This window comes from Myotis myotis, unplaced genomic scaffold (genome assembly GCF_014108235.1).
Source record: "Myotis myotis isolate mMyoMyo1 unplaced genomic scaffold, mMyoMyo1.p scaffold_m19_p_1, whole genome shotgun sequence".
Lineage (NCBI taxonomy): Eukaryota > Metazoa > Chordata > Mammalia > Chiroptera > Vespertilionidae > Myotis > Myotis myotis.
The window spans coordinates 25,252,289-25,266,708 of record NW_023416313.1 but is presented as its reverse complement, the minus strand read 5'-3'; the positions used below and the strand labels follow the sequence as shown (position 1 = coordinate 25,266,708).

General features: G+C 41.6%; 1 long non-coding RNA gene across 1 annotated transcript; it reads right to left on the bottom strand.

The window, feature by feature from the left end:
- Positions 1 to 1,271: 1,271 nt before the first annotated feature.
- Positions 1,272 to 4,703, bottom strand: LOC118651347. Its single transcript, XR_004966209.1, has 3 exons — positions 4,526 to 4,703; positions 3,889 to 4,120; positions 1,272 to 1,402 (listed from the first exon to the last, which is right to left on the bottom strand). It is a non-coding gene; the product is annotated as an uncharacterized LOC118651347 (long non-coding RNA).
- Positions 4,704 to 14,420: the final 9,717 nt, after the last annotated feature.

Below are 14,420 nucleotides of genomic sequence, written 5' to 3'. Positions count from 1 at the left end.
GGGTAGGGTCACCTCAATGGCAGTTCTTGACTCCATTCTAGGGCATGGGCATCACCTTACTCCTGGACTCCCAGTTCAACAGTTCAGATTCCTTGGACCTAGAAGCTTGTTGACCCAACTCGGGTCATTTGTCCACTCCTAGACCAGCTATGGCCAGGGAGGTGGGACATATAGTCCAGACATAGTTGCTGGGGTCACTCCTAGGTTCCATTGAGATCAACAGTTCACATTTCACTTTTCAGAATTTTTCTTCCTCCTTGAACCAAGTCCCTTTGAGAGTTTCTGTGTAGAGACTCAGAGCCAATCTTTTCTGGGGACTCTCTGAAAATTGGCATTCCCAGAGTTTAAGATTCTCTATCTCCTCTGTCATGATATTTGTCCCTCATGGTCCCATTCTGCCTTGGCAGTAAAAATTAAGGACAGCCCTAGCTGGTTTGGCTCAGTGGATAGAGTGTCGGCCTTCGGACTGAAAGGTCCCGGATTCGATTCTGGTCAAGGGCACATTGCCTGGGTTGTGGGCTTGATCCCCAGTATGGGGCATGCAGGAGGCAGCCAATCAACGATTCTCTCTCATCATTGATGTTTCTGTCTGTCTCTCTCTCTCTCTCCCTTCATCTCCGAAATCAATAAAAATACATTTAAAAAATTAAGGACAGAATAATATTTCCTCTTATGATTTCCTCTCCTTCTGAGAAATGAAAATGTGAGGGGGAGAGGGTAATTTAGCAAATGCTCTTCTTTTAACAAAATTATATTCCAGACACACGTCAGGAAAGCGGACATATTTGTCTAGCCACAGTTAATCGAAAATTTCTATACAGGAGAGACTTAGTGGGGGAATTTTGGAAGATTCACCTAAGTTATTATTTTTAGAGCAAGTCCAAACACCTCCCTCCCCCATTTGTATGGGTAGTGGATACCATAGGCGCCCTGCCCAGGTTTCCTTTCCCTGCTAGTGCACCCATCCCAGCTCCTGAGTGCTGACTGCTAATGACTCATAGCTGCTTCCTTCTCCCGACACTGCTCTCAACTGAAAGGAGTCAGCATACCCGAAAGGTTATATCCTCCCAGAATGGGGAGATCTCCATTCGAAGACCCAGTCAGCAAGGGGTCCCATAAGTAGTATATCAGGGCTGCTGTACGGAATTTTTAAATATCTGTGCAATTATCATTATAGAATATGTGCAAGACCAAATGGAGATAACTCATTCACCTGTTCATTTGGCATCCAAATTAGGGAAAAGCAAACACACACACCATAGCATGGTTGGCGTTAACCCAATTCTTTATCCAAACGACATATCAGTCCTCGTAGGTTAGATGTCATCATCATGGAAAAAGGGAGGGAGGTAGAAGAGTGATATGTTATTTAATGAAGATTGGACTTTGAACAAAATTTTAGCTGGAAAAGAGAAGAAACAAGAAACATTCAGACTTAGAGTTTTATCAAACTTCCATCCAATTTGAACTAAGATTCAAAACATACATATAAACTCTTGGCTCAAAGAAAATTTTTCTAAAAACTGATAAGCCTTTACCAGACAAGGCTGGGGTACAGGAAGACCTAAACTACAGCTCTCTGTGATTTCATTGTGTACAATCTACAATTCAAACCTTGTTACGTTAAAAAGTGGATTTTCATCTGGGCTTGCAGTATTCCTACCCTCTAATTATGTGCCAAAAGAAACAATTGTTCATATTCTGGTACATAAGATCACTTTTATAGTATTTCATGCTGTCAGTTACCACTTGAGTAATATCATAAAGCATAATATCACCAGGACTGGGTAGTTTTAAGTACAAATCCAAGGAAGAAAACCTCTTTCTTTCACTAGCTAAACGCACTGACAGACACTGGCCCTCCCAGGCCCAGGCACACGCTGCTGCTCAGCACGGAACAGTGCGTTCCAGACGTGTCATCACATTGAACACAGATAGATTTCAACTACTCCGGCATTTCCCTTGTTGACTCTGCACACTTTTGACTGGTGGTGCTCATGCAACTTGGTATTTAGGCTGTTCTCTCTCCTGAACACAAAGAACTCTGTTGTACCTGCTGAGAGCCAATCTTTAGAATAAAAGGGCCCAATGTCCATGTTCAAAACAGCCACAGCTCCCCACTCACAGGTCCCACTGCCATGTGAACCGTAGGGGATCCACATGAAGCAGCCAGAGCTGAAGGCATGTTATCTGCATGTGGCAGATCATTTTTGGTCTTCACTGAATCTTTGTCCTCATAAAGTCTTTGTAATCTTGTGTTGACAGCGAGGCTGTTACCACGGAGAAAGGGACAGAGTCAGATTTAGTTGTCCTTTGCCTTAAAGGGTCTTGGTTTCCAGAGATCTGTTTGTCTACACTATCGTGACGACAGATAAGAGCATCCCTAATTATTTCTGCTGCTACATTTGCTAGTGAATATGAATAACCACATTGACACGGGAGGTCAAAGTCAGGCCTATAGTCGATGGTAAAGAAAAACTTTGAAATAAAAGACTATTTTGGTGAAGGGATGGGAGATCCGGCACTCATGTACTGTTGGAGAGAGTGTAAATTGGTACAACCTCCATGGAAGACAACTCAGCAGTCGGTATCAACACTGCACATTTTTTTTTGACCAAACAACTCTACCTCTAGAAATTTATCCTGCAGCTATACTCACAGGTGTGCAAAATGACACGTGGGTATTAATCACAGTATTGTTTATAGTAGAAAAGTTTGAAAACTAAGTGTCCATCTAGAGGGGCCTGGTTAAATAAATATGACATAGCCATCTAGTGGAATACTCTACAGCCATCTAAAAGAACAAGGTGCTCTCTGTGTGCTGACGTGGAGGAGTCTCCAAGAGACATTGCTAAGTGAAGAAAAGCAAGGTGCAGAAAAGAATGCAATGTTATCATCAGTGTTAAAAATATATTTATTGCCCTAGCCGGTTTGGCTCAGTGGATAGAGCGTCAGCCTGTGGACTGAAGGGTCCCGGGTTTGATTCCGGTCAAGGGCATGTACCTTGGTTGCGGACACATCACCAGTAGGGAGTGTGCAGGAGGCAGCTGATCAATGTTTCTCTCTCATTGATGTTTCTAACTCTCTATCCCTCTCTCTTCCTCTCTGTAAAAAATCAATAAAATATATTAAAAAAAACATATTTATTAAAAAAACAAGCATTTGTGAAGATGATCTATATGATATATTATGATATAAATAGTCATACTATAGTTCAAATATAGACTATCTTAGGAAAGTGAATAAAAATGTATCAATTATTGCTTCTGGCAGCTCAGTATCTGGATGCCTAAGTAGGAGAAAAACTTAGTTTTTATTGCTTATCTTTTTGCACCCTTTTAAATTTTGTAGGATGTGTAAATTTTGCTAGCTCAATAAATAAATAAATAATGCATAATTTTAAAAAAATCCATGCCACTGTCTTATAAGAGAGTAGATTAGGCCTGGGAAGAAGAGAGTAGCCTTAAGTGACTCACTTTTGCTACTTCTTAGCAGATCAGATGAAAGGGATGATGGAGAAAGTTTATTTGCTCAACAAATACTTATGTGGTACTTCTCTGCACCAGGCCCTGTTGTGAGCACTTCATAAATATTTAATTCAATCCGCATAACAACCCTATGAACTCAGAGTCTTCTGCTGATGAACGTCTCACCAAAGTACATGGGAAGGAAGGAGAGGCAGCTTTGCCAAATGATTTGATAAGGGAGAAAGAAGTAAGGTACTCAAAAGGAAAAGGAGAAACTCAATCTTTGTCTTGTTAAATTGGGTCAAATAGAACTCCCAAACCAAGTCATCAAATCAATGCTCCAAGTAAACCAGAGATCACTTATTCTGTGCAAAAAACTGTTTTAACATCTATGAATGTGAGAAAGATAATAAGTATTTACCATAGACAATTCAGAGTCTTGTCTTATCCTTGGTTCAGCGAGTAGCTCAGATGCTTATCTGCTCCCTACACCAGAAGGGTCCTCATGTATAACACTGGCTGAAGTGATTGTCTACGGTTTTACACGTGTCCATTATCCCTAATTTTCAAGGAAGTTCTCTGAGGACATCACCTGTTGTAGACAAAATGGTGACGATGGCCTCGGAAGATGTCTTGGCCTGAATCCCTGGAACCTGTGAATATAATGAGACCTCAGTCTGGTGGTTATATTATGTGATATGACACAGTGGATCTTAAGAAAAGGTGACGATCTGAGTGGGCCTGATCTAAATGCCTGAGCCCTGAAAAGCAGCCCTGAAATGGCTGAGACCGGAAGTCAGACACTCCGAGTGGGAGAGGACTTGATGTGTGGATCCTGCCTTGAGGCTGGAGGGAATATGGAGAAGGAATGTGGGCAGCCTTCAGTCGCTGAGAGGCCCCCAGCTGACAGCCAGCAAGGAATTGAATTCTGCTAAGAACAGGAATAAGCTAAGAAGAAGACCCAGAGCCCTAGGCAAGAGCGCACTGACTTGTACCTGGATTTCAGCCGTGTGCAACCTGGAGCAAAGGACCCAGTTATGCCATCTGGGACTTCTTACCTCCAGATCCGTGAGATAATAAGTGGGCACTGTTCCAGTCTCCAGATGTGATATGCAGCAGTAGAAAATGAATACAGCCTCAACAGCCCCCTTTTACAGAAGAGAAAATTGGCGCTCAAAGAAGTTAATTGGTTAAAAACGATCTGGTGAAGGCTGTGTGGGCTGGGTGTGACTTAGACTTGACTTCAGAGCCTGGAAGTTCACCTTGCTCCCTCATTGCCACACCACTTACCGCCCGGGAACGGTTGGCCCTGCCCACGCTGCTGCTAAGGGGTGTGTTAACCAACCAGGAGCCACTGGAGCAAAGGAATAAAGCTCTGTCTGACTAAGGAAAGGATGACTCAGATTCTTACTTATTTTTAGAAACCAACATGAAACTATTGGCCAAGCAATAGCTCAGGTTTCTGCCGTGATCTTGATCCATGGGAGTGGCTCCTTCTACCTGCTCTGTTGAGATGCATTCATTGATCTTTTTTTGGCTACAAAGGGACTGATTTCCAAACTGGTGAAGCTGCGTGGATTTAGACAGATTAGCATCCTAACAGCAAGAGGCAGCTGGGGGAAGAAAAAACAAATCCCGTGATGGTGGTTAACATACTGAAGCACACACACAAATGCGTGCAATAAAACCCCTGTCTCCAAGGCCTGGCTTTGTAAATATTAGCTTTATAAAGACATGGTTTAAAAAGGAGTTTTGAAGAGCAGTTACCACCAGGATCTGGCCCCAGCTCCCTGTGAGCCTTCCTTCCTCTTTCTGGTTTACTCCACTCCAACCACAGGGCCCTGGGCATTCCCTTGAATATGCCAAGTCCTATGCTGCCTCGGGGCCATTGCTCATCTGCTTGCCTCGGCCTGGGACATTCTTCCTCTAGTTACTGCTCTTAATTCACTCAGATCACTGCTCAAGTGGCATCTTACTGGCGTGTCTTTCCCTGACCATCTTTTTTGAAGCAGCTGTGCTCCTTGCTTTAATATTCATAGCACTTTGACCATCTTAAACATAAAAATCTATTTATTTGTTTACTTGTTAAGATCTGTCTTCCACCCGAGAATGTGAGTTCTAGGAAGGCTCCTAGCTTCGTTTGTTTTATTCTTTGCTGGATTCCAAATGTCCAGAACACTTCTTGTCACATAGCAGGAATTCAATCAAATATTTGTTGAATGAATTAATGAATCAGGAACAAAAGCCTTGTATCTGTTTAAATAATTTGCCACTCCTGAGGTATCCCTGCATCAAATTTTTCCTCTTTAAAAAAAAAAAAAATAGCATGTGCTATCCTGTTTATTATGGAAAGGGTACTTGATTGGATGGTTGTAAAAAGTCCAGAATGAAAAATATTTCAAACTAGAGACAATGTGATAGAAAAATGAAGTCTTTCCTTGCCTTTCCAGAGTCATGTGACCTTGGAAAAGTCATTTATTTCTCTTGGCTTCAGATATCTTATGTTTTAATGGGGTAGAGTGTTATTTGAAGGGTTAAAGCAAACGGGGCCTGGAGATTTCTTCCTACACTAAGATCCTTTGAAATTAGAATTTAGTTGGTAAGAAATCAGGAAATACTGGTTTTAGCCTTGCCTATAAAAAATGTAAACTGAATGTGTAGCATAGGCCAAGTCTTTTAACCTCTCTAGGCCTCCAGAGAAACCAAAATTTCTCTGGGGTCCCCTTGAGGTCAGGTCTCAGACACCAGTAGGGGTGGGTGGGCAGCAAGGTCTACCAGATGTTCTGGTGTTTGCAAGACCTTGATCTCTAGACCCTATAGGGCAGTGATGGCGAACCTTTTGAGCCCGGTGTGTCAGCATTTTGAAAAATCCTAACTTAACTCTGGTGCCATGTCACATATAGAAATTTTTTGATCTTTGCAACCATAGTAAAACAAAGATTTATATTTTTGATATTTATTTTATATATTTAAATGCCATTTAACAAAGAAAAATCAACCAAAAAAAAAAATGAGTTCGCGTGTCACCTCTGACACACATGTCATAGGTTCGCCATCACTGCTATAGGGCCTGGGTCTCCACCTGTTGTTTGGTGGGAGTGAGGCTCAAAATTTAAAAGTTGGATCAGTAGATATTTTCCAAGCGCTTGCCATGTGCTATGTGTTGGGGGCACCACGGGGACACTGCCAACAAGGCTCCTGACCTCTTACATCCAAATGGTAGAAAACAGAGACAGCTAGGTATATGGAAAATAAATCAAGACTAATGACAAGTGCTGGGGAGGAAGGATGGAGAAGAATGCTATAATGAGAATAGCAAAAAGGAATTGTTGAGTTAACTTGGATCAGAGAAGACCTTTCTGGAACATTTAAGCTGAGCCCTAAAGGATGAGCAAAATCCAGCCATGGAAAAGCATTCCAGGCCAAGGCAAGGCAAGCACAACCATCAAGGCATTGAGAATGGAAAGGGTCAGGATGTTTCCTGGCCTGACAAAGACCAGTGTGTGAAAGGTATAGTGATTGAGGGGACAATGGCATGAGATGAGGCTGTGAAGCCCTACAAGCCATGGTGAAGTGCCCAATCATCCTTATTTGCCCAGAACTGAAAAGTTTCCTGGGATGCAGGACTTTTAGTGCTGAAATCAGGGAAGTCTTGGGCAAAACGTGATGAGCTGTTCACTCTAGCCATGGTAGCAGGTTGCACTTACCATGTCTGCAATAGGTAGTCACTGAAGGGTTTTAAGTAGGGAAATGATATGTTGTGATTTCTCTTCTCAAAAGTCACTCTTGGGCCCTAACCGGTTTGGCTCAGTGGATAGAGCGTCGGCCTGCGGACTGAAAGGTCCCAGGTTTGATTCCGGTCAAGGTCATGGACCTTGGTTGCGGGCACATCTCCAGTAGGAGGTGTGCAGGAGGCAGCTGATCGATGTTTCTCTCTCACCGATGTTTCTAACTCTCTATCCCTCTCCCTTCCCTCTGTAAAAAAAATCAATAAAATATATTTTTTTAAAAAAGTCACTCTTGGGTTTTGTGTGGCACATGCATTGGGAAGAAGAAAAATGGAAAAGGAGGCCAATTGGCCAATTATTGCAATGTACATGCCAAAGAGGATGGTGGGTTAAAATAGACGGGTGACATTAAAGAGGGAGAGATGTGAGTGGATATAAGATACATTTGGAAGGTAGAATGAACAGGACTAGGGAATGTGTGTAGTGAATGAAAAGGAGTTAAAAATGATTCCTGGGCTTCTGGTTTTAATAACGAGGTAATTCGTTTTGCCAACAGAGGGAAATCTGAGAAAGACCCGATATGGAAGTTGGGGGGAGGACAGGGATGGAGGGTCTGGAGTTCCATTGGGAGGAAATGTGATACTCGAAATGAAGACACTCTTATTGTTGATGTTCAAAGTATTTTGTAAGCAGTGTAATTAGTTCTCGTAACAGTTGTTGTGAGTTGTTAATTACCTGAACCCCATTTTACAGGCTATGGAGAAGAGCGAGTGTCAGTAATTTGCCTAAGGCTAGAGTAAATTATAGAAATAAAGCAGCACCAATTAATTCCTGGTAGTCCTATGCTCTGCCAGAGTCACTCTTTGGGTGTGGATGATTAAACTGATGGTATTTGGGGACAGTAAGGCATGGATTTTGAGGTCAATTGATTTGGAGTCATGTTGTAGCTTTGCCTCTTCTTATTTATGTGACATGGACACATATATACTGGTAAAAATACTATCCCTGAGCCTCCAGTTTTCTATAAAATAAAACTTATCTTACATAGTCAGATACTACGTATGTTCTTCCTTCCTGCTGTATCCTCTGCCTAGAAATACCTTTTCCCAAAAAACCAGCTGTCATGTATTAGAGAGACCTTCTCTGATCACTGGAGAGTGCTCTTCAGTTCTGGGCAGCACTGCCTCCCGAAGGCACTCTCCACACCCTGGTTTGATTTCTCTTCATAGCACTTTCCTGCCCTATATTTATAATATCAAGGATTTTGCCGGTTTTGTTCCCTGCCATGTCCCCAGAGTCTAAGACAATGCCTGCCACAAGTGAGTGCTCAATAATCTTTGTTGAGTGAGTGAACAAATTAAATGAAGTTATACACATAAAATACTTCACCCAATATCTGCACATAGTAGGAGCTCAATTATTGTTAGCTGTTACTGTATCAGAATAGGAATTGGGAAACACGCTCAATTTTATATGCTCCTTGTCTAAGAAACTATTTAAGTAGCGCTTCTTTGTATATTTATATTAAAAATACAAATTTTTGGCTATTCTTGAAGAGCTATTTGCTAATTTTATACTTCATTTGATTCATGAACAGAAAGTCAGTCTTTGCTGTCCTGTGGTGGTTTTTCATTGTCATTTGTGGATTCCAGTTATGTGCTCATGAGAGCAAATCATTAACATACAAGCTCACAAACAGCATGTGCGCAAGCAAACAAAACTGACTGAAGGTTCACATGTATGCTACCACCACTTAGAAGGGATGGCAATTTTATTTTTAGACAAATTGAGATGAAAATTGAGTTTATAGATGCTTCGTCATCTGTGGGACCTCCCAGGACAGAATGGAAGAGCTACAAGTAACTTTTCCTCTGTAAAAGTACTCAACTTCTCAGTAGTAATTTTCTTATAAAACATTCATTCTTAATTTCTATAACCTAGCAATATGGGTTTAACCATTCTTTCATATATATATATATATATATATATATATATATATATATTGATTTCAGAGAGGAAGGAAGAGGGAGAGAGAGATAGAAACATCAATGATGAGAGAGAATCATTGATTAGCCGCCTCCTGCACACCCCTATTGGGGATCCAGCCCACAATCTGGGCATGTGCCCTTGACCAGAATCAAACCCGGGAACCTTCATCTGCAGGCCAGTGCTCTATCCACTGAGCCAAACCAGCTAGAGCTTAACCATTCTTATTATCTTTCCTTTAACCTCATCTTCTTTAAATATTTGCTCATATGCCATCCTGTAGGTGAGGCTCATTCTGATTTCACCTTCTTGGCCCCAGCATGCCTGGACTTCCTTATCCTGTTCTATTTTGTAATCCTCAGAAATTTGCCACTTAAAGCTGTTATATGTTACTTATTTATTATATTTATTGCCTATATCCCCCCAATTAAAAAGTAAGGTTTATGAAAGCATGAATTTTTATCTATATTGTTCATTTATATGTCCCCAGGGCCTAGAATATAGTCTATCACTTCATAGATGAATGAGTGAAATGTAAACTCCAAAAATAACAGAATATATGGTTGTTGGAAGTTAGGGACACAAGATGACATCGTGTCTCCATTCTCAAGTCACATCAGAGTAGGTAGGAGCATAAGGCCTGCATGATGCCAGTGTGACTTGCAACCGTGACATCAGCCAAGGCTGTCACTACCTTGGTTCCCTCCCAAGTGTCTTTTCTGTTTCCCCCCTACACTCCCTAGTGTCAGTCTCTACCTGGTCTCCAGCCCTAAGCTCAGTTATTTTCCTGGATACTTCCATTTATTAACTCTCTCTTCCCTTATCTTCCTCATTTTCTCTCCCTCCATTAAGAATAAAGGAATAAACAGACACATGAAGCAATCAATCGATTGATCAGTCAACAAACATTTACTAAGTATCTGTTATATATTTAGCACCAGCAGGAAGGTAGTATATTCTGCATTCCTAGTGGTTGAGCTGGCAGCTTTAGGGTTGGACAGACTTTGGTTGACATCTTGGCTTTGCCTCTTACTAGCTGATTGACGAGGGACAGTCACTTTCCTCATCTGTGAAATGGGGATGATACTGATAGTATGTGCCACAAAGGCTGTTCTGGGGAGTGAGCGAGAGAATAAGTATAAAGTACTTAGAATATTGCCAGACACAAATTAAGTGGTCTATAATTATTAGTCCTTGGATTAATTATTTCTTAGGGCTCTGTGGGAAATAGGCTATATGTGTAAGACTTGTTCCTTGTCTCCATAGAACTTCCACAGAATTGACAACCCGTAAGTCAGTTAGAATACAATCCAGGGCTGGATATATGACCTAGTACTAATCTGTGTGGTTTAGACTGTATAGAGATATAGTGGTATTGAAAGGAGTAAAAAGAGAAAAAAAACAAATGCCAGAAATACTATTTGTAGTATATTTAAGAGGCAGAAAAATAACTATCTTTAGATTTGTGGTATATTAAAAAAACCCAAAAACATACAAAAACATTTTCACCTGGCCAGTGTGGCTCAGTGGTGGAGTGTCGACCCATGCACCAGGAGATCATGGTTCGATTCCCAGTCAGGGCACAAGCCCAGGTTGCGAGTTTGATCCCCAGTAGGAGGGGTGCAGGAGGTAGTTGATCAACTGTTCTCTCTCATTGATGTTTCTCTCTCTCTCCCCCCTCTCCCTTCCTCTCTCTGAAATCAATAAAAACATATTTTAAAAAAGCATTTTCCATATAGTATATTGAAAGCACATATATTAGATTCACAGTATATGTAAGAGGAAGAAAAATATATAAATCTGAAGGGCTATTTGCCTATTGAGCTGCAGTGTATTGTAGTGGTCAAAAACTTCAGTGTCTTGGAGCCACATTGCTTGGTTAAAATCCCAGCTCTGCACTTATTAGCTGTGTGATGTTGGTTAAGCCATGTAGTCTCTCTGTGCTTGCTTGCTCATCTGTAAGATAGAGGTGGTAATAAATATATCATAGGGTTATTATGAAAATGATTCATTAACATATGCAAAGCACTGAGAACAGTTTCTAGTATAATGGCAAGTACCCAAGTATCAGCCACGTTCTCTCCTTTAGGCGTCACTAAAGAATAGTTCAAAATGCCATCATTGGTCTCTTCTTTTACTCCTAAGATAAAGGATGTGTTTCTTTCACTTGAGTTACCTGTAATATGTTGGTAGCAAACAAAACAAAGAAAAAACAACCGTTGCCCTAGTCCAGTGATGGCGAACCTTTTGAGCTCGGCGTGTCAGCATTTTGAAAAACCCTAACTTAACTCTGGTGCCGTGTCACATATAGAAATTTTTTGATCTTTGCAACCATAGTAAAACAAAGATTTACATTTTTGATATTTATTTTATATATTTAAATGCCATTTAACAAAGAAAAATCAACCAAAAAAATGAGTTCACGTGTCACCTCTGACACGCATGTCACAGGTTCGCCAGCACTGCCCTAGTCGGTTTGGCTCAGTGGAGAGAGCGTCGACCTGCAGACCGAAGGGTCCCAGGTTCGATTGCGGCCCAGGGAACATGCCCGGGTTGTGGGCTCGGTCCCCAGTAGGAGGCATGCAGGAGGCAGCGGATCAATGATTCTCTGTCATCATTGATGTTTCTATCTCTCTCTCCCTCTCCCTTCCTCTCAAATCAATCAAGAAATATATTTTTTAAAAAACACACAAAGCCCTTCTTGAGAGAAGTCATAATGCAGTGATGCCAGGTCATGCAGTCTGCTGGGAGGACCACTTCTTGAAATCTGAAAATGAATTATACTGTGCATGTAGGTAGTATGGACTTGATTATGTATTAAAGGGGAAAGTTACTATATTTCCACATATGCCTAAAATATCAAGCTCTGAAATTTTGCATTTATAGTATTACTCTTTCTCCACATGGATTTTTTTCCATTGGCTTGTTTTTCCACACAAAGAATTATCATATAATGACTATATTTATGAAATGCTCAGAGAAGAACTATAAGTCATAGTTCAGTTTCAATTGACCTGTGCTTAGATGTTCAATTCAAAACAATGAGAAAGCATGTCACATTCAAATAATAGCTAACATTTATATGGCACTTAACATGTACCTTCTCTAAGCATATTACAAATGATAGTATATTTAATCCTCATGCCAACCCTATTGGGGTAAGTAGTATTAAATATCCCTTTTGAAACTGAAACACAGATTTATTATTATTATTATTATTATTATTATTATTATTTGTGAATCCTCACCCAAGGATATTTTTCCACTGATCTTTTAGAGAGAGTGGAAGAGAGAGGGAAAGACAGAGAGAAACATCGATGTGAGAAAAATACATCAATTGGTTGCCTCCTGCACGTGCCCCAACCAGGGTTGGGGCTGGGGAGGAGCCTGTAACCAAGGTACGTGCCCTGGACCAGAATCAAACCCAGGACCTTTTGGTCTGCAGCCCAACCCTCTATCCACTGAGCCAACCCAGCTAGGGCTGAAACACAGATTTTAAGCGGCGTTCCCAAGATCACAAAACTAATAAATGGCAAAGCCAGGATTCAAATCCAAACAGTCTGGCTCTGAGTGCATGTGCTTGTCAAGATATGACACTTTCCCCCCAATAGGTTTTGAGTTATTACAAATTTTATTTTGAATTACCTATGATTTGGGGAACAGCAACACCCGTCCAGTGTTTAGCAGCCGTGGGCAAACTACGGCCCGCGGGCCGGATCCGGCCTGTTCGGCTGTTCTATCCGGCCCGCGGAGCCGAAAGAGCGGAGGGTTCTCTTGCTCTCCCCTCCGCTCCTTCACCAGCAGCAGTGTTAACATGGCAACGTCGGGAAACACGGCCGCAGCTCCTTCTTCTGAGTCCAGTTTAAGAACCCATTGTGGCCCTCGAGTCAAAAAGTTTGCCCACCCCTGGTTTAGGGTCTTGAGGCCTGGACCTTTTAAGCCCTAAACCATGTCTGATAGTGGCCAGCCACTCAGCTCAAAGCCACCCTGCAGTGTTCTGGGTCTACAGAGAGGTCACTGAAATCCAGAAACCTAGAGAGAAAAGATGACCTTCCCAAACCCAGTGTTCAGTTCTCTATCTTAGGAGTGGGTTTCATTTTCTCTACAGAAAAACGGAATCAGATTTATGCTGTATAATCAGTGAGTTTGCAGAGCAAGAATTGCATCTCTGTCTGATATTATCAGTACTGAACATTCGGACCAATAGCCTCCTACAACAATTGGTGAGTCAATTCAACTAGAAAAAAAACAGAAAAATATGTAACTGGCATGATGGGGCCAGAGTGGGCGGAGAAAATCTAAATTTCTATTCACAAAGTCTGATTCATTTAGAAAAAGAAAGAGTCACATGCCATCATCCTGGGGTTTGTGTTCACTGCCCCGAGGAGAAGCACAGAGCCTTCATGCTCTCAGGGGTGACTAAGCCATTATTTCACTTTGCACTCCCCTCACTGTAATTAGCTCTTGCAAACAGGAGATGAAGAATTGAACACGAGAGGTCCTTGGCTGTGGGCCAAGCACTCAGAATTATTTAATTTATTTTGGATAAGGAAACAGAGGAGGAGAGGGCCACATCGAACAGCCTGCTTCTTCACGGCCCCTGATGATAATACTTATGCACGCTCCTTTTGAGAGCAATAGGAGGGTCCTTCCGAGAGACCCTGATTGCACATACAGGTTTGAACCAGTGGTGTGCTGGTAAGTGCCTAACAGCCCATTCTGGGTGAGGTTGAAGGCTTGTTTGCACTGTTACCGATTTCTGCAGTGTAAATATCCCTACCTTGGATGCCTTAAGCCACTGATCTGGCATCACTGAACCAGGAGTTTGGAAGAGATGTAGAGTGGCACACCATTACTTACTCTTTCCACCATTCAAATACAATTGATATAAAAAACCTTAAAAATAGGTAACAGTGAAACGTAATGAAATAACTGGGAAAGATGAGTTTTGAGTATTTGTTACTTCATTTTAAATGTAGTATATTTAAGTGTAAATTTATATCATTTACTTTTAATAGTGGCTGTTTAACCACTGGCTCCGCAGGGGTGAGAGCCAGAAGGCAGCTCCAGCACCTGTGGCAGGGCCCACATCTGTCACTTCAAAATGGAGCTCACCCACTCTCACCCAGGGCTTCTGTTTTCTCATTCTGTGAGAATAGTCCTTCTAGCATGCCTTGTCTCACATCACTCACTGACAAAACAGAGAAGACCACCCCCTTCCTGGTTATAGGGCTGTAGG